Genomic DNA, 26,446 nt, shown 5'->3' on the forward strand with positions numbered 1-26,446 from the left:
TACTTCGCCACTAGGGATCCTGGAAACTATTTTGACAATATGATGGAGTCTTATATTCCACCTTGAAGGGTCTTATCCACATGACCTTTGGGAGATTAGTAGTAGGAAGTGTACTTATTTTCTCTCAATTTGTTCACTAGTGACCGGAATAAACAATCTTATTAGGTAGCACAACTAAATTCAGTGGCAAAGTAGAAATGAATAAACTTTGATTTTTACTGGCACTGACACAGTTCAGCCAGAAAGCTGGGGCACGCTAAATTTCTTCTTTCTAATCTCCTGAATGTAGTTAATCACCAACCCTCCTCTACTTTGCTTTCTAAGTTGTTCTTTATCCTCTTCCCTCCTCTCTGTCATCACCACCATTGCCTTATCATCTTTTCTGGAATGCCATTTTTGCCTTTTAGTTGGTGATCCTGCTTCTCTGTTCACAGCAATCCAAATCAGTTTACACATTATTGATACTACTGTTTTTCTAACATTCTTATCAGATAGCATGAATCACCTTGATTAAAAACAAACAATAATGACAACAACAACAAATCCAGGACCAAACTCCAGTGGCTTTCTATTGCTTGAATGTCAAAGTCCAGTTTTGAACAGGATTTTCAGTACATTTACATTTTGGGCCCTACCTATCTTGCTGGCTTCATCTTCTGCCATACTTCTCCATGCTTCTAGTACACTAGCCAGACTGAACTATTTGCAGTTCTCTACCCCTGCTGTGGGTTCTATATGCTTTGTCCACCTTCTCCCTCATCCATTTTCTCCCTTATCCATGTTGCAAACTCATCCTTCAATTTTTTGCTCAAAAGTTACATTTTCATAAAACTTTTCTAGAAAGCTCTTACCTCCCAGATGAGCTTAAATGGTCCCTTGCTCTATGTGTTCTAAGCACATTGCACATTTCTCTGTAATATCATTTTCTCTCATTGCATTGCATGCATACCTATACTCCCTTCTACATAATAATGGGTTGAAAGATCATAGTCCCTGATTTTTTCCTATTTGTGTCATTAGCAGCTGACATAGTGCCTGGTATTACTGTCAACAAGTACTTGCAGAATTGATTAATACATAGATCTACTGGTTTGTTTTCCAGTTATAACTGGTAAATGGGCATTTTTCTAATATAGTCGTTTTCAAATGAGTTCTTAAAGGACCTGTGAAAGTTGTTTGGGGTCTTCTTGGTTGCAGGAAATGAGATAGGGAAGCTCAAAAAGAGAGGTTCTGGGTTTCCAACCCTGCGTTGGTCAGAGTGGTTCTTCTGTTACTTGTCTCCTATCTTAGGGGTTAACATAAGACTTTATGTCAAGAAGTTTCAACTTCCCAAAGAAGTTTGAAAACCACTGTAAATGATGTGGCCCTTGTCAGCTCTGAGATCGTCTCTCTCCTCACTGCAAAACAAGAAAAATAGCCATTTCTAGCCAAATATTAAAATGCTATTTAGTTGTCAGAAATTTGGTACTGGGAGGATTTATGTAGCTTTCAAGTCAAATCATTAAAAATGACTTTGAGAGTTCTCCATTAAATTATCTTCTTTTTGAGATGCTTCAGTGAGAACAGTTAAAAGTTGAAAGTTGAAGTTAGAAGCTTTGGACTTGTGACTCTTCTCCTTCACCACCTAGCTCTGCTATTTTCAGTGTACCATTTACAATCTCTGAATCTCAGCTTCACCATCTGTTAAAAATTGAAAAGGAGGAATATTTCTGTTTACCTAGTAGAGATAACATCTATAAAGATAGCTTCTAAACTATATGGCACTATGATCATACATGTTCACAAAAATCCATACTGTTTCTTCTTCATGTAGCTGGACTACATTTCTTGCCTCTGTTTCTATGATGTAGAACCATCTGAAAAATATTCACTAGTAAATTAGGAGTAGAACTGCTGTGTGTTATTTCTGAGCCAAGGATTTTAGAAAAGAAATATGCTCCTTCCATTCTTTTCCCCTAATTTTTGCATCTAGATGTAGGTAATTATTGGATGTCAATGAGTGGTGAAGCAATAAGATTAAAGAATGCTAGGCCCTTGAATTACTGTGTGGAGGAGAGCTGCCTGTCACCAAGAGTATTCTCTTTGAAATATTATGTAAGCGAAGGATAAACTTCATTTATGTTTGAGCAGTTATATAGTCTTGAATCTATTTGCTACTGTAGCCTGTCCTGTCCAAATGAATTTGGGTGCTTTACAACCATAAGATGCTGTTGTTTGTATGATCATGTCACATTATCGTCAATCATCACTACCCCATGTGATGTACTTGGTGAAGGAGGCTGTCAATAGAAGAGGAGCCAGGTTTGAGTTCTGTACTACAGACTCATTAACATGTTTCTGTCACAAGTCTGTGACAATGTTGATTTATTTAATTAAATTTAAAAACCTATTGTGAGTGTCCAGGGTCACTGCTAACTGAAACTTCATTTTTTGTAAGAGTTAGAAAAAGGTGCTTCTCCTAGAGGAGGCAGGGCTTTCCTGTTGAAGGAAGTGAAAGAATGAGGCAATCCCCCTTGGCAGATTCAGGGTAGATTGATTAGAAAAAATCTTCCCCTGTGTGGTGATACAACCAACCTTACATGGCTTGACAGACAGAGGATGGGCTATGAATGCTTTCATATTCAGAAAAGAAGGAGCATAGGAACACATATTCAGAAAAAAAGAGCATAAGAACATTCCATTTAGATGGCAGAATGTGGGCCAAAAAATATTAAGGTGGCAAAATGCACAGCTAATTATCTGGTTGACCTAGGGCATGAGGATGGAGAGAGACGAGAAAAAAAGATAGGTTGAAACCTTATCATGAAATTATTGAATGTCATCATGGGTAGTTTAGATATTATTTTGGGCAAGGAGTATCCATGGTAGGATTCTAACAGGGATGTTCTATAAACTGTATGAAAGGGGTTTTGATGGGAGTAGCCTGGACGCACAAAGGGTTATTGGAATTATTTGGGCAAGGACTAAAGAGAATCTAAGTTAAGACAATTACAGTATGAAGAGAAAGAAGATGGATTTTGGAACAAGACTTGAATACTTTCAGATGTGAGAGAGAAGAGAATGTGGAAATAAAAATTAAGACTAAGATGTAGGGTCTGGGTACATAGAAGAAAGTGATATTCTCAATAAAGATTGGGATGTCATGAAAAGGCACACATTTTTATAGAAGATGAGTTCAGTTTTTAACTACTTGAGTTTGATTAGACCTGTATAGACACAAGTTATACATCCTGTGTCCATTTTTAGGTGGTAAATTTCAAACACTTAAAAGGTTCTCATTCTATTCCAGGCATTAATAATATTAAATATATTAGCCTAATAAATATTCAAGCAACCATAAGATAGTAAGATTATCCTCATTTACAGGTAGTTGATATGTTTGAAGTTACACAGTTAGAAAGTGGCAGAATGAAGATTTTAACTCAGGAATTAGACTCAAAAATTCACGTTTTGAACTTGCATGGTATGAGGCTTCTTGTAAACTCACTTAGGGAAAGAAAACTTCAACAACCAACAAAGAAAGTAGAGTGTAGATTGTGGAGATTTAGGATATTTTAAGTAATTTTTACAAATCCCGATTCTTCTAGTGGTTTTGTTTCTCCTTAGTTGAGCATTCTGCATCTTTGGAAGCTTCTATATCAATAGGTACTATCTAATAGTAATGCTTTTTCAGACAGAAATATGTTTCAGGAAAAATTACACAAAATTATATGGGAATGAGAAAAAAACTGGGATCTGTTATTAGTTTCTGTCATAGACAGAGGAGATTTTCAATCATAATAATATGTTAGTGCCCTGTGAAGAAAGCTAAAATAGTTTGTCAGCCTGGGCCCTCACACCCAGCCTTGTTCTGTATGGTTGGTCTTTAGCCAGAGCAAATCCTCCCAAATGACAGCTGTCAACTGTCACAGGTTACAGATTAAAGTGATAAACTACTCAGAATAGTGCATAAAAATACTACAAACTCAGAGACACTAAGCAGAACCCTTTATAACTAGATTCTGAGCACTAAGAGTAGATTTCCACTATTCATACCCATTTCTTGGGACAATTTTGACTTCACAGTAGCATGAACAACTGGAAATAGTTTCTTTTATATATATATTTTTTATTATACTTTAAGTTCTAGGGTACATATGCACAACATGCAGGTTTGTTACATATGTATACATGTGCCATGTAGGTGTGCTGCACCCATTAACTCATCATTTACATTAGGTATATCTCCTAATGCTATCCCTCCCCCTTCCCTCAACCCCACAACAGGCCCCGGTGTGTGACGTTCCCCTTCCTATGTCCAAGTGTTCTCCTTGTTCAATTCCCACCTATGAGTGAGAACATACATGGAAATAGTTTCTTAATGCTACTTTTCAGTTCATCTGGTCCTTTTAATTGAAGTCTCTGCCCTTCTATACCAAATTCAGAGATAAGATGTTGCTATGGTCTGAATGTCTGTGTTCTTCTAAGATTCATTTGTTGAAATCTAACCCTGAACGTGTTGATATTAAGAGGTGGGGCCTTTGGGAGGTGATTAGGTCATGAAGGCAGAACCCTTGTGAATGGGACTAGTGCCCTTATAAAACAGGCCTGAGAAAGTTTGTTTGCCCCTTTGCTCTTTTGCCATATAAATATGCATAGTAGGTGCCATATATGAGAAATAGGCACTCACCAGACACTGAATCTGACTATGATTTGATCTTGGACATTCCAGCCTCCAGAACTGTAAGCAATAAACTTTTGTTTATAAATTACTCATGCGAAGGTATTTTGTTATAACAGCCTAAATAGACTTAGAGAATTGTGTATGATAATAATCCAATTCTGTTATGTTTTCTTCATATCGTAAAACATTTTCAATGATAAGTGATTGGTAAATTAACAAAAGTAAACTGATGTCTCTATAAGGTTTGGTATGTGACAGGATTCAGTATGCAGGATGAGTTGGGTGGTCACACGCCCCAATTTTCCCTGGACAATCCTGATTTACCTCTGATATTCCAGTGTCATTATCAATAAGTTCTCCTTTCACACTCTCAAAAGTGTGAGAGATCACTACTGAGGAAAGCATCAAGAGTCTTGGGCTATAGATCTAGAGCCTTGATTTTATATTTATTTAGGTAGATAAGTGTGGCTGGTTATTTGAAGGCAGTCTCACAGCTTCCTGTATATATAAACAGAGTGTAACATGAGCTAAGGTACTAATTACAATACAGAACTCTTCTCTACCCATTTTAATCATCACTTTATCTATAATTTGATTATTGAATGATGAATACCTGGATTATTTACCTAAAACAAGTAGAAATATAAACCTGAACAAATGTCATGTAACAATGAGCTATGATATGACCTAGTGAAATGAAACAGAAGCTGGAAATTATCTATCCCAACATCTAATCTCCTCTTTCTTCTTCGTATAAGAACTCTGAATTTATTTTGGGGTGGCAATGAGTCAAGCTAAAGACTACATTTCCCAGAGTAGCAAGATTTGCAGCAAGACGTGCAATGTAACTAAGTTCTGGTCAAAGTAATGTATTCAGGAATGTGTGTTACTTGCTGGAAGTCTTTTTAAGAAAGGAGGGAGCAGAACTTTCTTCTTCTTGCTATTTGGAATGCAGTGGAATGCCTAGAACTGAAGAAGCCATCTTCAACCATAAGTCAACACACCAAGTCAACATGTGTGTTGCAAGAAAAAAAGTATGCTGGTTTTCTAATGATCCTGGAGCCATGAAATTAGTTCTAGACTGCCTACTTCTGGATATCTTCCCTGTGAGAGGAAATAAAACTCTTTTCTTGTTTATAACACTGCTACTCTGCTTTTTGGTCACTTGCAAACAAACAATTCTAATTGACTCAGGAAGAAAACATGAAATTTCATATATAAACTTCAGAGTGGCTAGCAGGGAGCATTGAGGAAAGTGGGAATGTGCTGGAAAGGAAGGGAAGGGTACAGAAAGGGGAGAACTTCTTTAAAGAGTTCATTGAACTTTTAAAAAGGCAACTTGCCATTTAGTAGAAATTTAACTACTGAGAAAATCAGATGTATCTTATTAGCGTTGGTGTGTTGCAGTTGTGATACTGCAAGTGTGAGCAGTAAAATGCACTGAGTATGTCAGAAGTAGCCTTAGCTTTCTTAGCTGGATTAAAACAATAAAGTATCCAAATGCCTGTACTTCAACTTGGAGTCTTGGAATGTCTGGACAACTTTCTTTAAAGGAAGGCTTATTATAAAGTAGTGTAGTATCAATTGACTACAAAATGCTTTCACAACTTCCCAGAAGAGTTTCAGCTCAATTCAGCACAATATGACCGGGTATGACTACCCATTACAATATGCTAGCACGTGAATTCATTATGTGCAATATCTAAGCCCATCAATGTTGATCTAAGCATTTTGATAGCCAGAGCTGATAGATCCATCTTAATACAAACTCTAAAGTTTGGGCTTTCAGGAATACATCATGAACACGTTGCTTTACCTCTCTGTGGAATCAGAGGGCTTACACTTGGGTATCTAAGGGCTTGCTAGGAGTGGGAGCAGATGGTAGTTTTTATATGTTCTTTTTATAAATTCATTTTGAGCAGGTTTTTTTTTTGCATGAATATTTCATTTATGACAGGGTGCTGCTTAGTTATATAAAAAGTAAATACATAACGAGCGAGGTGTAAGTATAGCAGCAATGTAGTGTTGAGGCTAATGGGTGGAGAGGGTTTTAAAAATACAAAGAATTCTCATTTTCAAAAAGTACTCTGCAAACTTTAAGAGATAAGTACGTGTTTCTTTCCTGTTTCTTTATCCCCATCCCCCACCCCCCTCCTCCCCCACATTCTGTTGTGTGTTTGCCCAGGAAAAGAGGAAGGTTTTTTTTCAAGAAGTCAAGCATTGGATTTTCGATCTTTGTTATGAACAATATTTCAACGAGTTTGAGAAAGGACAGAGCAGCTCACTTAAAGTGAAAATAGCAAGGGCAAGCACCACAAACAGAAGCAGTGTAAGGTTAGGAGACCCAGGGCGGCTGTATATACAATCATCAGCAGGAGGAAGGGAGGATGGAAAATAACAGCTGCCATAAGCAGAAATGATGGGCCTTGATCTTCACACGGGACAGGTGGCCAAGATATGCCATATACTTCCCATTGTGCAACATCATGTATATTGTCACAATGTTCTGGGATTCAAAAACTGTTTCCAAGCTTAGTCTGCCTAGAGAAAGTATTTAAGCCAACTTGAGAATACATCAAATCCCACTTCCCTATGAAGTTGTTTTAACCTAGGTGTGTATTATATATTGACGCAATTAATTGGAAGGTTTTTTTCTTATTCACAGCTTCATTTTAACCTAAGTTGTATTAGTTGTGACCTAAAACTAAAAAGAAATAACTAAGTTATTAAAACTTCCGTATTTTGTCATTATTTCAAATCTTGTATTGTGAAAGAGTAGATACTGTGGTGATTTTATGCATGGTATTCAGCAAAATACAAATAACATGAATGTCTTGATCTTAAAATGTAATTAAAATGACATTCATTTCTGCAATCATCTAAAGCTAATGTGGGTTGTAAGAAGGTAACTTTGACAAAGTAATTTTGTGTTATTCTAAATGTTCCCTAAAGATAAGGACTTTATTTTATATGGCAGATCCTCAATATTCATGAGGGATACCACAGTCCCAAATTCATGAATGTCAGTTTAACATGTAATTGTCTCCATAAAGCTTTTATTTCCTGGATTAAAACCATCACTTTCTTGGATAGTTTTGCTTCCACTTTACTTTTATCACCAGAACTAGTAGCTGACTTCATTTGCTGGAAAAGTACTCACAAAGAAAATATTTATTTAAAAAATTACATCATGAGAATTATTACATAGTAACTTGACCACAAAGAGAATATCTAAACCACTGTGAGAAGATATGTGGGTCAATCACAAAGGCACACTCTAGCTAAAGGATTCCTGCTAGAAACCAGCCTCTTGCCACATGTAATTCAATTTCGTGCCTCAGCAAAATTACAAATTGCTACATGTCATGAACCCTTGATTATTGCTTGAGGGTAGTCAAAATAACAATGTTAAATCCTCTGTCAGTAATACATTTCTTTGTATTATCAAAAAATCACTAACTACAGTGACTTCCATGTAATAGATTATCAATGAACTTTTAGTTTTGTTGATCATCTGCTTGATTAGTATGTGATTTAGTAAGAGCAGAATGGATAACTTGTTGGGTAGGACAATGGAACTCCACCTGAGTTACTCTTTGGCTCTCTCTAGTATTTCTCTGAGACGTAATTTAGTAGTTTTTGTTAAGAATAGCATTAGACCAATGGGCGCTAAGTAGTGCTACAGCTGTTGTTAGGAGGGGAAAAGGATTACACGGAAAACAAATGTGGTCTGCATAGAAGGAGTGGATAAAAACGTTAGGATGCCTTCTGAACATGCTAACTTTATGTTGAAAATATTTTTAGATATTTCCTGAAAGTTGGCTGTAACAAGTCATCAAATCAACAAGTCAACTTCTCCCTCAAGCCAAAAGTTTATTTATTACAAACCTCAAGAACATGTATCATGGAGATTCTTTTGGTTCAGCCAGAAATCTTAGGTCACACATAGAACAATTTGTCATTTATGAAGAGTGTTGAAAGATGTATATACTGTATTTAATATAAAAATGATCAGCTGTACCTGGACTTCCCATCTGCCCTACAAAGAATTTTACATATTTGGAAATATTAATTGAATGCATAATATAAACACATAATTGTTTCATATTTTCTTGTTTCCAAATGTATATTTTGCTCAAAAATTCAGTGTGAGTACAAAATTGGCCCTTCCCACATGGAATTTTCTTCTTGGTAATCTGCAAGTTTGGTCAATTTCTGTATCAGAGAAGACATAGTTTTTCACCAAATAATATTTAGAGTTTTATAAGAACTCAGATTTCCATAAAAATCAAACAAATGTTTTTAATGAAGAGAAATATGTTTAATTTTTTCTTTCAGTTCCACTTTTTGATTCTCACTAGATCTTATTTTATTTCTTTCAGGCTTAGGGCTTGAGGGGCTATTATCTATTTTTAAGGCTGTTTTAAATGTATGAGATTTCTCTTTCCCTCGCTCTGTCTTACTCTCTTTATCTCTCTCTCTCTCTGTCTCTCTTTCTCTTTCTGGTACTATAAAGAGCAAAGGGGAAAATTTCCTGAAGAATATAGAGTGGATTAGTGGAAATGACAATTGCATTTAAATATCAATAACAGTAAATTGTTATATCTTGAGAGCTCTGTGAATTAGGGGAAAGAAAGAATTTTGGATACTGGTGAGAAATTTTAAGTGTGAGTTAGAATGGCAGCCAGGAACAAGAGATTTTATTGCAAGTTAGGTAGAGTTTATTGATTAAAGGACAAATATGGGAATGGAGGAAAAAAAAGAGAAGTCACATCAGGGCAAGTCAGTGAAGGAACTTGAAACCGAGGGTTAAAAAATCTTAGTTTCAGTGTTCAGGACAAACCAAATATTTAACAAAATACTATACTGCCTGTATGTTTAAAGTGCATCATAATACAATGTGGGGGGGTTTAAGAACGTTTATGAGACAATTTCCTGGGGTCAGTTTTCCTTCTGTTATGTGGACTGTGATTTCCAGTGCTAGAATGAAACTACTGAACTCTCCTCACAAATTGTCACTCTTTCAACATCAACATGAATAATGTGTATGAGAGATAGCATAGGAAGAAGAATTCAGATTTATAAAAGAGGAACAGCAGATGCTGGAAACCCTAATTGTGGTTATTGGGTAATGTTGTCTAGTCCCTAGCTCAAGACTTTGATACTTACTGACTTTAACAGAGTTGTGCAATTCATGGACATGGGAATTTAACTTGGCTGAAAATGAATGTATTTTACCTGATAGTTTTCTCAAGGAGGTGATGGTTCCCAAATGTCTAAATTAATATTTTGACTGAATTCCACCACATATGCCTCATCTCTATAGAGCATAGTGGAAGGCTTGTGCTTTGGGGTTGATTAACAGAGGACACAGGGTTAGCACATAGTAGACTAAATTGTAAATGACTGAAAAGAAGCTCATTTGTGTCTATTTATTCATCCTTATTAATAGTTTTGGGCACTTAGAAATGCCTCACGGAAAGGCAGAACTGCAAGTAAATAAGTTTGTGAATACTACCATTAAACTCTGGGGTATTTGAAATACACAAAAGTGGCAAAAATTAATGGATACCCAAATCTCAAGAAATCAGATTTTCTAAAATATGTTTATAATTCCAAGTTAAATTATTGCCTCTTGAATACCAAATATTTACATGTTAGCATGTAGGTCATATAATAGCTCAATAATTATTTGTTCAAATGTTGATTTCAAAAGTTATTAAAAGAGTTTTGTTTAAGTAATCTTCAGTGAAATCCTAATGCACTCAAGCCACTGAATTTTAAAGATCATTACTGAGCAACAGTTTTTATTTTCTTTTAAAAAATATATTGAAATAGCTGGATAAGGACCATAAAAAGTGGTAAATCAAATACTAATTAAAAACAATTTAGAACTTCAACTTTTTAACCATGAAACCTGTAATACTTTCATACGTCTTGGAAGTTTTTAGAAAAAAGTTATTTTCATGAAAGAAGAGGGCAGAAGAGACTGTTGAGCAGGGAAAATTGTGCTGAATGAGGAATCAGAATACCCATGTTCTAGAGTCCCAATTCGGTTGTATGTGGTTATAGAACCTGGAAATTCACCCAATTATCTGAGCCTCATTTTTCATATTCCTAAAATTAAAGGATTTGTATAAATAATGTATAAGCTATGATTCATCCCATATAGTCTGTGGTTTTATTACTTTGTGATACAGTATAGAAGTCTGCAAGCTCTCTTCTAAAAATTTTCCTTAAGGTTCCATTTGTTTCAGTGCTAAAGTTAATGTTTTCCCAATTTATTTGAAAAAAACAGATATTAAGTTTTCCCAATTCAATGTTTTCTTTGAAAATCTTTCTTAAAATATTGGTAACTACCACTACCTATTTATATGAGAATAAAATACAAGTGTTACCTGATTTAGCATAGATCTTGGGTTTAGATATTTTTAGTTTAATACACTATGATGGCTAAGAGGTGCTCTACACCAAATCTGTCAGGTAACACTGTTCTGGTTTACTCTCTTATTCCCTGTCTGTGCCGAGCAAATATCTGAACTTCTCAGGGACTCATGTCTTCGTCATCAACTGGTTCATTCTAATAACAACCTAGCATTTCATGTAACAGCACATACTCAGTGGGTTTACTAGGGAATTCGAACTTGGGACATCAAGGAAATAGGAGAGTCCCCAAGGCACTTATAAGGTGAAGAGTTGGGGAAAGGTAACAGGTATTTATAGTACTTTTCAAAACATACAAACAAGGTTGTAGCTGATAACTGCTAGACTTGGTAGAAAAAGTAATTTTGGATAATATTTTGTGTTCCAAGGAAATTATACAAATCAATAACTAAGTCGCTTGTGAAAAAAAAAGTGACCAAATCTTGCAAGGCAAGTCTGTATGCTGAGGAAGAAGGTTTCTTATCAATCGTAATTTATTTGCTGTAGGAAGTAAACTTTCTTCAGCTAATCATAATTGTCCACTAACTTTGCATTGTTACTTAACTATTTCTTAGGTAAAACATTTGTAACTTGTAGAAAATAAATATTATTTCTATCATAATTAGCAAGTCCCCATACTAGTACATAACATACTTTTACAATAAATATGTGCATCACAGAAATATTCTGAGTTGAAAAGCTCTGATTGATATACCTAAGGATTTGCCTATGACTGTTTTTATGTACACACACACACACACTCCACATTGAAACAAATAAGACTGTGCCAAAGTAAGAATGTCATAAGCAAAGTTTCATTTTTCCTGATCTTAAAAAACCTGAGAACCAGGCGGGGAGCAGTGGCTCATGCCTGTAATCCTAGCACCTTGGGAGGCCAAGGTGGGCGGATCGCCTGAGCTCAGGAGTTCGAGACCACCCTGGGCAACATGGTGAAACCCTGTCACTACTAAAATAGAAAAATTTAGCTAGGTGCGGTGGCGTGCACCTATAGTTCCAGCTACTTGGGAGGCTGAGACACTAGAATCTCTTGAGCCCCAGAAGTGGAGGTTGCAGTGAACTGAGATTGTGCCACTGCACTCCAGCTTGGGCTACAGAGTGAGACTTCATCTCAAAAAAAAAAAAAAAAAAAAGCAAAGACGAGAAAAGAAAGAAAAAACCTGTGAACCATCTCAAAGATAATTTGAGGAATTGGCAGATGATGGAGTTCTAAGGATGTAGAACAGTTTCCCCTCATGTCTTGAGGCCCAAAACCTACAATTGATACTCTGATGAAAATGTCTGTTCTGTAGACATCCTGACATCTGGAGGATGAGCAAAGGAAAGGTGTCAGGGAAAGCATGGTTGGAGAGACAGGAAAAAAACCCCTGGGCATACCATGTCATCAGTTCCAAAGGAAGAAAAATTATAAGTGGAAGTGGTAGTAAATCATGTTGCATATTGCAAAGAGAATTTGCAGGTTTCCTGAGAATTCTCAATTGATTGGTCATAGTGAGAGCCAGATTACAAGTACCAAGGGATCACGTCACAATTAGGAAGTAGCATAAAGTGATGACTTTAACAAATTTATCGTATATATGGAGAAAAAAATTACTGCAGAATTAGAAGAACATAGCCTTATCAAATTGCAAAATGGCATCATGGATTCAGTAGCTCATGAGGTTTGTTTATGTTTATAATTCTGTTTGAATACATATCTTTTTTTCATGTATAAACTATTTTTCTCCAATCAATCAGGCTTCTGAGAGCTCTAGATTTCAAATGTGACTCATGTTGTCATTTCATCAGCCACTGATGCTTTCCTGAATTTGGTGATATCTGTGGCAATCTTTCATCTCCTGTATTCACAGTGTCAGGTGGTCTTGGCCATTCTGCCATACAACTGTGGGGGGAGGCAAGTTCACCTCTGACCTCAACTCTTTCTCTTTGGTGTGGGTAGACCATGGGCAGGATACTGCTATTTCTCATACATTTCTTATAGTCATAGCTGTCTTTCACATGCATCACTGAAGAAACTACAGATATGTTTTATTATTTCAGTATTGTGATTCTACTTGACAGAGACAAAAATTGCCCTAAATCATTCCTCTTTGTTTTGTTTTGGATTCTTTGATGCCCATTCTGTAAATTCAAGGCAGACAGAAGACATTACTCTAGCAATCTAGTTTACTTCAACTCTTTGACCTGAGAACATGTCCTGCCTATTCACTAATGATGGATCTAGATGAGATTTCCCTCTGATTTTCAGACATGATCGTGCTATAATTATTTAACTCACAGTATATATTCAATGATTGCTTTTGTTTTTAATATCAATTAATTTTGTGGATATTCCTTTAAGAGGCCTAAAATAATAGAGTGAATTGCTGAACATTTCTCTCAAAACAAGATTTTCTTTAAAACTCATTGCAAGACACTTTTCTTTATTCCTTTGTAAAATATCGTGCTTTTTTTTTCAGCTACATAAAAATAACCAGTCAGTGTTTTCCAAAAAGCTCTATGGAAACTTTCTATGATCTCTTTTCAAGAATATGTTCAAAACATACAATTCTTTATTTATTTTGTCTTATTACAGTTTCTTCATGTTCATGTCATACATTTTTTTCAGGGTTTCTTGAGACAACATTTTTTAGAGTAAATGCTAGTTCTGATTATTAAGGCGCTTGCCAGCTGTACTTTTTTTGCGGAAATACAGACAGTAGTGGACACTTAAGCAAAAATATTTTGCTACTAGTCATTGACTAGTCTCTTGGGCCTCGGATAATAACATATTCTGCTTTTTTTGTAGTTAAGTGAACATGTGCACTTATATAAATTTACTCTTTGAACTTTTTTGAGGATATTTCTTTAGTCTTCTCTGGCTTTGTGAGGTGAGTTATATGGTCTTGTCACCTTCTAGCTTGCATGCAAGTGCAGAATGGAGAGTTCTGAATATTTATTTACAATGAAGTAATAATTTTTCTGGACATTCTTTTACATAACATTATATGAACTTTTTCTTTAGTTTTAATTTGCTCATAGTCTATAAGAATATAGAGTAGTTATTGTTTTTGGCAAAAAGAATGTGCAGTATGATATATTGGAGACATGGTAAACAAGGTTGAATCAACGGTAAAAATTTTAATGACCAGTATTTTAATTTTCTGTATTTTAGTTTTAGATGTTTTAATAGGCTTTAACTTTGTATCAGCCAAGAAAATGGTAGGAAACATCATTCACCAGATGGCTCAAATAAAGAGACAAGAAATTAATTACAGAGGTGTGAGAGGAGCGAAGGAGCAAACAAAGAAATAGTGAAGATCCAGAGAATAGCAACAGTGGAAAGTTGTTAACCTGCTAGGACCTGAACAGAAGGAAAAAGTGTTACTAGAGTCCAGTGACTACTAGAACTGTGGAAAAGGAAACCAAGAGGCAGATGCAGCTACTGCTAGACATACAGTGTGAATGCAGGTAGGAACTGGAAAATAAGCTATGGCTTTCTTCTCTTCCCATGGTCTCATCTCCCTCCAATGCGTCCCATTGGTTGACCTTGACCAGAAGCCAACTAACAAGAGAGACCAGTTGATAAGTAGTAAAGGGGAGGAGATGGATTTGGGAAGACAAAAAAGAATAATCACCAACAACTTTTAGGGGTAAAAGCATCTTTAATTACAGTAGTAGTTTTATTTCTTTTTACTGTAGTTTCAGCAGCAATACCATAGATTGAGGAGTAGGTGTGCCAATATATAAACAAACCAATATGACAAAAATGACTAAAATTCATTTTAGATTTCACACAGTTATTAATTAGCTCTATTGTATTTCTACAGGATTTAAACACCTTTATATTATTGGTTTTAAAAAACATTGTGTTAATTGTCTGAGCTCTTTTTTTTCCAAACAGTATCCTATAAAAAGTATCTCTATTAAAGAAGAAAACTGGAGATGGCTAGTTGAAATAGCAGTCTGTAGTCACTCTCCTCAAACACATTTTTCTAGCCCTTATCCTAGAAAAGCCACTAAAGATCCTATTGGGAACCCCTGGACTCCAGGAAACTCATTTTGAGATACTTCGTTTTATATGAAGAAATTATAAATGGAATTTTATATTCCTTTTTAAATACATCTGTGGAAAGAAATGCTATGTCTTTAGTTTGTAGAAATGGGAACTATATTAAGACAGTTTCCTTAAGTATTCTAAACACACACACACACACACACACACACACACACACACGCACACAGATACACTCACCAAAAATAACAAATAAAAGGACATAAGGAAACTTTTGGAGGTGATGGGTATATCTATTACTTTGATTTCTGGTGATGGTTTCACAGGTGTATGAATATATCCATCATCAAACTGTACACATTGAATGTGTGTAATGTATTGTATATTAATAATATGTTAATAAAGCTGTTAAAGAAAAGGGAACATTTTAGTGTTATACTCAAGATGGGACAGCCTTGTTTCTCCCATCTTTTCTTTAATATGGAGTCTGTCATTGATAGTTTCAAGACTGAGGGTTAATGTTTATAATACATGATATATAGATAGTCTCTAGTGGGAAATATGAAGAATGTTTGATGGCTCCAGATTAGTGTATTCTCACCTCAAAACAAATTTGATCAGTCAACCGTTCAACTTATTTCTTCATCAAACAAATATTTAATAAGCACCTACTCTGTGCCAGATTCTGCACTAGGCACTTGCAATATAGGAAGAACAAGAAAATGTTTCCTTCTCTTATAAGGATGACAATTCAGCAGGGAATACAGATGACATGTAGTAAGAAAATATGTACAAAAATAACTAAATACATTTATCATATGTGGTTAAAAATTACGGTAGATGTGTCACACTTAGTCGACACTTAAAAATGTCTACTTGTAATATGTGTTCATGTATGTACATCTCTGTGTATATACATAAAGGATAGATATAGATGGACAATATAATGTGTATACTTTACAAAATTTTGATATATAACTATACACTTATGGTGGTGAGTGCTCAAGCAATTTAGCAATAGAAGAGCACCCTAGGAGACATGGAAAACACTGGTCTTCAGAATAAGCTGTGAGGTCCTCAGTGTAACAGCCGAGGCCTTTGTTATCTGGCTCCAATCCATTTTCTCCCATTACTGCTCCACCTACTCAAATAGAATTGATCTCCTGGATCTCTCTTATTCCCATCGTGTATTTATACCCTACCCTTATATGGTTTTGTTCTTTTTGTTGTCTCTGCCTGAGACTTCCTCTTTTATTTCTGCCTACCAAACAATGCCCTATTTTGAACTATTGCCTAACTAAAATCTTTATCAGCTCATTCAACTCCATGAGTTCTTCACTGATCATTCAGCTAACAGTGATGCCCCTTGCTCTAAATCCCATAGGAATTAATCACATTTGTGGCTTATATCCTATGTTATATTGAAATTACTTGATTTTATGGTTTATACACTCATTCAGTAAATATGTAATAGGTGCCTCATGTGGGCCAGCAAGTAGCAAATATATCTTTGCTGCAAATAAGCTTACACTTTTTCTCTTTGGTGAAATTTTGTTTCTGAAGAATAAGGTTATGTTTTTATGTACCTTTGCAGTTATATTCAGAACAGACAAGATGTCTTGAATTTAATAGTTGCTGAATAAAAATTGGTGAATGTGTAAAGTGATTTCATTTAGCTGTTGGTGAATACATGTAGTGATTTAGAATGTAAGAAGAGATTATACTAAAAGCTGCCATATTTTTCATCCTTATAAGCAACTATACCTCTTCCTACTATTTTCTATATGTAACATAAGCCTAGATTAAAACTACTGAAGATTTTACCTTTTGAAATATATGCTGAGTTAATCTTCACATATCTGCAAATTTCATATGGAGAATTATGAGAATAAATTAAAGCACATTGACATGTATTTTTTGAAAGAAAGATATTACTATTTTACTTTGCATTATATAAATAAATATAGCAAAAGTTTTTTGGGAAAGCTTCAGTGTTTCAATAGCCCAGTTCACCGCTTTATGATCTGTCTGTATACACAGTGGCTCAGTTATTCCTGCATCGAAGCTGATTCCAATGAATGCCCTATAGAAAGAAGAAAGAAGAAAGAATAGAAAGGAGAAGTAGATATTTCAAATTTTGCTTAACTCTGCTGGCAGTTTTCCATGATGTCAGCCAAATTTTCTTTTTGCTCCAATGCAGGAGTTCATGGGGCCTATTTCTATGTTTCTTTAAACCTGTTCTCAAGCCATGATGCTGAAGATCCCCCCAAATACATGGAGGACCTCATTCGAGTTGTAAAGAAAATTTTTCAAAACAGGATTTTATATCTTTATTTTTCTTTGCAGTTGATGTGGCTCTGAGTTGCATTCTGACTGAGCTCCTGAAAAACAGTACTGAGAAGCTGTCTATAAATAAGTAGTTTTGTTTACAGGAACTTACTGGGGAACTGGACTTGTACCACCTGCCATTTGGCCAGTGTTGAGAAGTGAGAGGAAGGGGTTTCAGATAATTCAAATCAGCCAATCTGCCTCAATGGAGGCTACCTTCTTTTTCTTGTTGTTCTAAACTAGGTGTACATACCTTTTCCTAACTAATACACCTTAGATTAGAGCTATCAGGCAATGTTCTTTTACTTTCTCCTATTATACCTGGCCCTCTCTTCTTACAAGCTTTCTAAGAATGTATTTCCTTTGCCTATTGTGTCAACTAAAAGAGAATTGGGTAGGATGAGAAGAACTACATGAAAATAAACTGCCTAGAATTATGAAAATAAATATATGCAAAGTTTTACACTTACCCAAAATTCTTAATTTAAGCCAGCTAAGAAACTTCAATTCTGTGGGCTAGTGGCAAACTGGAGTCCATATGGAGTTTCTCAATTGGTCTTTCGAGTAGGTGGAATATAAATATCATGACAGCATTTCTGTCATGTCCCTTCCGTGGTCAGAGATGCTGTCTTTTCTATCTTGTTGGCCCAATGAATGGTGTGTCATGACAGAAATCATTAGTGAATTTTGTTTAATGAGGTAGCCACTCAGCTGATAAATAACTAAAGCCAGACACTTGTTTCCTGAGATGGGTTTTGTATAAACCTAAAATGCCATTAGAAGAGAGAGGCAATTCTATTACTAATTTAAGGCTCACTGAAAGCTTGCTATTAAGGCAAATAAGAAATGAGTAGGCAAAGTTTTCTGTACATTCTGTAAAACATAAAGTAATATGAGGTAATTGGAAGATAGTCTGAAAAAAAAGCCTATCATTCTCTCCAAAATTTTACCCATTTCACCCACACTTACCAGTGTCATAGCCCACGCTGACTCCGATGGCTGAGAACATCTGTAAGATGAAGAACTAGTACTGTATTCTGAGTCACATATCCTATTTTTATTTTAAAGCCTATTTAGAGCTTGGCTACTATTAGGCTTGTCCTAATTTTCCTCAGTTACTGTGATTTTGATTACTTGCAAAATATACACTAATAGAGACTGTTTTTAGTGGATGCCTAGGATTAGAGAAATAAAGATAAGTTAGCTTGTGAGTCAAAAATTTAAATAGACTTAAAAATATAGGAAAAGACAATTGTATTTTGTTTCTTAAATGCCAAAGATAATTATTAAGAAATTTTCAGAAGATGTCATCTATTAATACAAACAACAGAAGAATTGAACTGAAGATCTAGCCACTGCTCTGCTCATCACTCTCTTTTCATTAGCAATTATAAGGAAGTAGATCCGGAACTAGAGATGCATGATAACAAGACATTGGTGCAGTAACCAGTACTTTCAGACATCACCACAAAAACAAAAACTCAGTATTTCACAACCCTGTTGCATTGGCAATGTCACAATGCTACCTCGGGCAAGGATGTTGTCTCTTTTTGGGGTAAAATAGGGTTCCTTTTTCCCTCCCACAACCTTCTCCTGTAAATCACTTTTCTTAAAGGACAAACCTAAAGTTTCTTGGTTTCAAAATCATACTCATCATGGTGAGGGAAATCCGGCTCATGCCAATTAGAAAGTCAGCTTAATGGGTTTGCTTAGCTACAGAGAGTGATTAAGGGCACCGTTCCCTGGCAAACTACTTGTGGGTTCAAATATAAAAAGCCTTAAAAACACAATCCTAAGTGGTTTACTAATAACACAATTTACATCACTCTTGTATATTTTCAAAAAAAGAACATTACACCATAGTTTAAAATTTTAGAAAATGTATTAAGCCCACGGTGCTGTCATTGTACTCACTGAGGATGGCAAATTTCATCACACAGAGAGCCTCTCCTTGTCAATATATGCTTCTTGCCCTAATCATTATAAAACTCTCTTGGGGCCCCCCTTTCTCACCTAACAAATGCTAAGTGAAATGGAGAATTAATACATTTAGAAATTTAATTGAGGTTAAAAGACATCCTAAAACATACTCCAGACTTTCACCTTGAATATTTAGTGGGTTTTGTTTTTACACTTGAATTAAATAGGTAGTAGTTTAAGTGCAGCTCCAATGAAGTGAAAGGACAAAAAAAGTGGTCATTTTTCATTTCTGGCTACGAGTATAGTTCTATAGGAAATTTCTACTAGCCATGATGCCTATAAAATTAAAATACAATGGAATATACACAAATGGCCAGAATCTGGGATCGTAATCTGCACCTTCGTGGGGTGGTGTAGGCTGCAAAGATCATGAGAGGAGGAGAAGAATTTAGGGCTTCCTATCATCAATTCAGGCAGTGAGTCCTGAGCAGTAACTCTGGAAAGTCACTGCCATAGAATCACCGTGGTAATAATGTGTCTTGTTTTGGGCAAACTTGTCAACTTATGAAGAGAAAAGAGAAATCTATAAAGGGTTGGCAATTTAGCTCTAATATTCAACAAATGGCAAGCTGCAAATCTGAAGAGAATCTTCCTTGTTTTCTTGTTTTTCCAATTGTGTTTATATATTGATGATAATATCAACATAACATTCATTTTATAATGTAAAGCATTATGTCATAAATATTACATATATGGTCCTAGCGATATATTTTCAAAAGTTTCCCTTTAAAAAGAACTATGATTCTTATAATATGTTAAAAAATAAAGAACAGGCTACAGATATATCCAGGACACATTGCAGTATCAAAGATTTCAATCTAATGAAAATTTTTTGTTTATCTTGCTTCTTTACATTCTCTAAGAATTTAATTTCCAAAGAAAGGAACAACTATTAAGATTTTTAGACTTTTAATGAAATTATTGTTGATTTACCTGTGTTGGGATAAACCATACGACAGAAGAATAGAGAAACAGATAATTATGGGGAGGTTCCTTTATGTTTGAAAAAAATTCATTCCTTAACAGATAGCAGAATGAAAGCATTTTCTTTGCTCTGGCATGTTTTCCAGGAATTCTACTAGTGCATGTGGAGAGAAGATAAACATGGCTGCTGCATGGAGTCATAAACCTCAGAGGAAGCTGAGAATGAGATGAAATGTATATGTAACTCTTGTGTATGGCAAGTTTAGCAAGAAATAAAAAGCGTACTTGGCAGATTAAGATAAGGTTTCTCTCTGTTTACTGATACAGTCTCAGGTTTGCATTGTGTGATGAATAATAGGTTGGGGGAAGATATCCTTTGTTTATTCATTCATTTCATCAACAAATATTTAATGAGTACCTACTATGTGCCATGCCACAAAGAGTATAAACCTAGAGACAGAATGTTGAGTCACATAGACAGTGCTCCTGATACAATTATTTGAACTGAGTTAACAATACTTCAAGGGTCCATGTCTAATTTACTGGCTAGGCTCTCAACAAAATTTCTGGATAAGTTATTTGGCAATAGATGAACTTCAAACGAATCTCTTATCTTCATTATCACAGAGAATGAGTTGTCTGGAATATTGGAAATTCACTGTGCTGTCCAAAATTTTCTAAAGCTATACTTTGTGAAATCCCCAAACAATATGGATACATACTTGTCTCGTTCTGCTCTTTGCACCTACAATTGATACATTAAGTGTGCTATTTGCTACTTGTTTAAAGATTTGTGCATGTGTGGACTTTTTTGTGTATTAACCACAAGTAATGTTTTAAATTGCTATTGAGAAATAATGTGAGAAAAATATCTCACGTAGAACCTCATGCAGAGAAAATGTTCAATAAATGATTTTTTCCAATGATTAAACTATACTATTTATACATTTTTCTAAATGTACAAATAGTACATTTGTAGTGTGAACTACAAATAAATATAGTGTGAATATCAAGGATGAGGAACCAGGGAGGAGTGATTTGTGAGTAGTCATCTGAGGTCATCTAGGGAGACCACTGCCCATATCAAGAAATTCTACTTCAAGAGAAAGTCAGCATTTAGGTGTTTGTCTTGGAGAGGGTATCTACAGTCAAGAGTTAACTACCAACAGTTGCTGTTAAGTGAAGAAACAATTGCTTCTTTCTTCTAAGTCCACTTCTGCTTTAACTCTCAAGGAGTGAGGGGTAGAAATGATTGCAGGAGGAGGAGGAGTCAGAGAGTAGATTAGTTCCTCCACACCTTCCACATGTCCTTCTGTCCACTGATTAGGCCTAAATTTCTGGGACAGATGAATCCAGTTTTTGTAGGGCCTTATGAAATTTGGAGAATGCTCTTTCAAAAGCAGAACACAAAACATACAAATGCAACATTAGGTACAGGGTTTGTAAGAGGCCCTCCAAATTCAGAGTTCTGAAGCTAAAAATTCATTATCTTTGCAGGAAAAGTAGTTCTTATGGGAGTAAGGAAAAGAGCCATGAATTAGATATGATATTGACACCTGTGTTTAATAGAGACTGAATTTTTAAATATCCAGCCTCCTCTCTCTCTTGCTCTCTTTCTCTCTCTCTCTCATCATCATTGACTTATCGTGTGTTCTAACAACTGAAAGTGATTGGAAATCTAAGATATGCCCAAATTATTGTCAAATAACACAGAAAGCAGATCTGTCATAGAATATTAAAAGGCAATGGCTAGGGAACAATAAAGTCACTTCCTGCCTGTACCCTGAAACCATTTAATATCCTCAGCTCTAATTCTTTGTAAATTAGGAAAAAGAAGAGTATTTTATAATTACTTTAAATTAAACTCATTAATTAGAAGATAATCAATTACAGATAAATAATTAAAGATAAAAATACTCCCTTTGGGTGCAATAACTTCAGTCTCTGGGTGTGGACAAAAGTGCCAGAGGAATAAGTACCAGAAGGTATATTGTTAGAGCATAGGTCTAGCTTCATTTTATTTTTCATCTCTTGGAGGAAGTAACTCCTTTGCCTGAGCTAGCTTGAGTCTTGTCAGAACAATTTCAGTTCTGAATAGGAATTTTTGTTTCCAAAAAAGGAGTCCCAGGTTTGCATTCTTAGAAAATTAAAAGGGATTGTGACCAGACACATGATATCTTGTAATATTTGACTCTTCATTCTAGTACCATTTTTCCTCTCTGTATTTCAATGAGAACATAAAAAGTCCAGAAACAACTGTCTAGAAACTGATGCATTAAATTTGTGGGAATTTCTGGGAGTAAATAAATGAAGCATTAGAAGTTTGGCTAACGGCTGTCAAAAATGTTTGGATGAATAATATTTAGAAAATTGATTTGTGAGTTTCTGTTATCAGGAAATATATATATAATATTTTAAGTTCTGGGATACATTGCAGAATGTGTAGGTTTGTTACATACGTATACACATGCCACTGTGGCTTGCTGCACCCATCAACCCGTCATCTACATTAGGTATTTCTTCTAATACTATCCCTCCCCTAGCCACCCACCCCCCAACAGGCCCTGGTGTGTGATGTTCCCCTCCTTATGTCCATGTGTTCTCATTGTTCAACTCCCACTTAATAAGTGAGAACACGTGGTGTTTGGTTTTCTGTTCCTCTGTTAGTTTGTTGAGAATGATGGTTTCCAGCTTCCTCCATGTCCCTGCAAAGGACACGAACTCATCCTTTTTCATGGCTGCATTGTATTCCATGGTGTATGTGTGCCACATTTTCTTTATCCAGTGTATCATTGATGGGCATTTAGGTTGGTTCCAAGTCATTGCTATTGTGAATAGTGCTGCAACAAACCTATGTGTGCATGTGTCTTTATAGTAGAATGATTTATAATCTTTGGGTATATATGCAGTAATGGGATTGCTGGGTCAAATGGTATTTCTGGTTCTAGATCCTTGAGGAATTGCCACACTGTCTCCCACAATGATTGAACTAATTTGCACTCCCACCAACAGTGTCAAAGCATTCCTATTTCTCCACATCCTCTGCTTTATAGCATCCTCTGCTTTATAGGTGTTAACCTGTATTGTTTTAAGGGTTCGTTGACTGCCTAATAAATATCTTCTCAAAGTCTGGACAAAAACATTCTCAAAAAAAGTATATGTTCCTTTCTCTGTCCCTAGACAATAAACCACTTGAGGATAAATCTGTGTCTATATTACTTGTGAGTCCTCAGAGCCTACCACATTGCTTGGAACATAATAGGCACCCATTTATATTTTTAAATAAATGAATGGAATCATCAAATCTACTACCAAAGTGGTATGTTGGAAAAATGTTATTAATAATTAAGGTGGATAACAGGGAAGGAAGATTAGTACGTGGTTCTACTTCTGACTTCATATAACTGCCTGAATGTCCATTTTAGTAGTTGTCAAAAATTCAGTTAAACTGTTTTGTGTTCCATGTATAAATGGGATCATGTAGTATTTGCCTTTTTGTGCCTGGCTTACTTCATTTAACATAATGTCCTCCAGTTCATCCATGTTGTTGCAAATGATAAGATTTCACAGAAACAGGGAGTAAAACAGTGGTTACCAGAGGCTGGGGAGTAGGGGATAGGAGATTGGGAAGATATTGGCCAAAGGAAACAACATTTCAGTTACAAAGGATAAATAAGTTTAAGAGATTTATTTTACATATCATATTGCATATTAAAAAATTGCTAAGAGAGAAGGTTTTAAGGGTTCTCACCACACACACAAAAAAGTATGTAAGGTAAATAGATTGATTTGAGATATATATACATATCTCAGAAACATCATATTTTACATCACAAACATATACAACTTTTATTTGTCAACTAACAGTATAAAAACAATGAATAACAATTCAAGTTTGCACAATTAAATCACTATCTCTGGTAGAATTGATGAAGCCTAGATTTCTAAATTAAAAATTATTATATTAAATGAGTTTGTAACCAAAATGGCTAAAACAGACTTAGAGTCCAAGTCTGTAGGACACAAAATCACCTGCATTTTTCACTACAACAAAATGGAATGAGAGTACAGAATTGAGCGATGTAACTGTCAATCACTGAGCAGTGACAGCAGTAAGTGGTCACAGTGGTCGGCTCCATTGAACCTTCTGGGGAGAGTTGCATGACAAAATGCTGTACTCTCTCTGACCTTCATTTGGAAAGCCATGAGCCTTGTCAGGCTTGGCTAGAAGACGTTCCCTCCAATTTGTGCGAGGGGCCCTCAGAATGTACTAGTGTTATCAGAAAACACCCAAGCCACGGGAAATATAACTCTCAAGTAAGAAGAACACATCTAAGTAACAATAGCAGCACCTTAAATTTGAAAGCTCGCATTTACCTAAGCAGCACTTTCATCTAAAACAAAAGAAATTTGGAGGGTATTTTTGGTAATAGTCCAGGTCAAAGAAAAGCATCTGCTTTCATGATTTCGAGCAGCAAATCTACTTTTGTGAATATGCTGTGGGGGCTTGAAAGGATCTCTCAACAGACTCATACATGTTAAACTGCCTGATGCTTAATGTTAGGCTTATCTTTTTTTTTTTTTTTTTTTGATAAATTCTCCTTGGGATGCTCCTCCTACTCATCAAAGTTTGAAAATTCATCTTGAAGAGATCACAGTTCTTAACCCAGGTTTTAAATCTAATCAGATGACAGAACCTAGAAATTCATTAACAGTGACTCACAAATCCTCTCTCTCCTATTCCATTTTTTTTTTCTGTTGCCCTTCTAGCACCTGTGGGTTCCTCACTTTACTGTGATTTACCACACACACACCAAAATCTGGATTGGGCTTTGCTATCTCTCATGTTTCCTCTGGCTTATCCATCTTACAAGTCACTACCTGACATAATTGCATAAATGGCAACTCCAATTACACGATTACCGTCTTCAAAAGGTCTTTTACCTTATAAGATGAAATGCAAGTTAGCTCATCATTTTCATTTTCAACTCACTTTTCTCACCTTAAGTTTTTAAGGCATTGTATGCTCTTGTGAAATAGGTCTCCTCACTGTTTTTCCTATGGATGTCATATTGATTATTGGCTTGGCATTGTTTCTTTCTCTAACTCATTCCTTTTTATGGCTGAGTAGTATTCCATCAATTCCTATATATATATATAGGAATTCCATATATATGGTGGAATATATATATATATTCCATGTGATATATATTTATATCGCAATACATATATATTCCATGTGATTTATATATATATATGATGGAAAATATATATATTCCATGTGATATATGTGTGTTTATATATATATGTGTGTGTGTGTGTGTGTGTGTGTGTGTATCACAATTTCTTTATCCACTCATTGATTTTATGTGCCTTGGTCTATTTTTCTGTATTTTCTTTATTTTTTATTTTTATTTTTCCATAGGTTATTGGGGTACAGGTGGTGTTTGCTTACATGAGTAAGTTCTTTAGTGGTGATTTGTGAGATTTTGATGCACCCATCACCTGAGCAGTATACACAGCACCCTATTTTTAGTCTTTTATCCCTCACTCCCCTCCCACTCTTCTCTCCAAGTCTCCAAAGTCCATTGTATCATTTTTATGCCTATGCGTCCTCATAACTTAGCTCCCACATATCAATGAGAATATACAATGTTTGGTTTTCCATTCCTGAGTTACTTCACTTAGAATAATATTCTCCAATTTCATCCAGGTCGCTGCAAATGCTATGATGGAATTCCATATATATGATGGAATATATATATATTCCATGTGATATATATATATTCCATGTGATATACATATATGATGGAATATATATATATATTCCATGTGATATATATATGATGGAATATATATATATATTCCATGTGATATATATATGATGGAATATATATATATTCCATGTGATATATATATATGATGGAATATATATATATTCCATGTGATATATATATGATGGAATATATATATATTCCATGTGATATATATATGATGGAATATATATATTCCATGTGATATATATATGATGGAATATATATATATTCCATGTGATACATATATATACACACATATATATGTATATACGTATATACATATATACGTATATACATATA

At 35.2% G+C, this 26,446-nt stretch overlaps 1 long non-coding RNA gene across 9 annotated transcripts in view; it reads left to right on the plus strand.

The window, feature by feature from the left end:
• Window positions 1-1,476: 1,476 nt before the first annotated feature.
• The window catches only part of LOC134758564 (uncharacterized), a 281,470-nt gene continuing 256,500 nt past the window's right edge, over window positions 1,477-26,446 (plus strand). For all 9 annotated transcript variants that reach the window (XR_010133896.1, XR_010133899.1, XR_010133895.1 and 6 more), the window contains exon 1: window positions 1,477-4,722. This is a non-coding gene — a long non-coding RNA (uncharacterized lncRNA). The remainder of the gene's footprint in view (window positions 4,723-26,446) is intronic.

Source organism: Gorilla gorilla, chromosome 4 (assembly GCF_029281585.2).
Source record: "Gorilla gorilla gorilla isolate KB3781 chromosome 4, NHGRI_mGorGor1-v2.1_pri, whole genome shotgun sequence".
Taxonomy (NCBI): domain Eukaryota; kingdom Metazoa; phylum Chordata; class Mammalia; order Primates; family Hominidae; genus Gorilla; species Gorilla gorilla.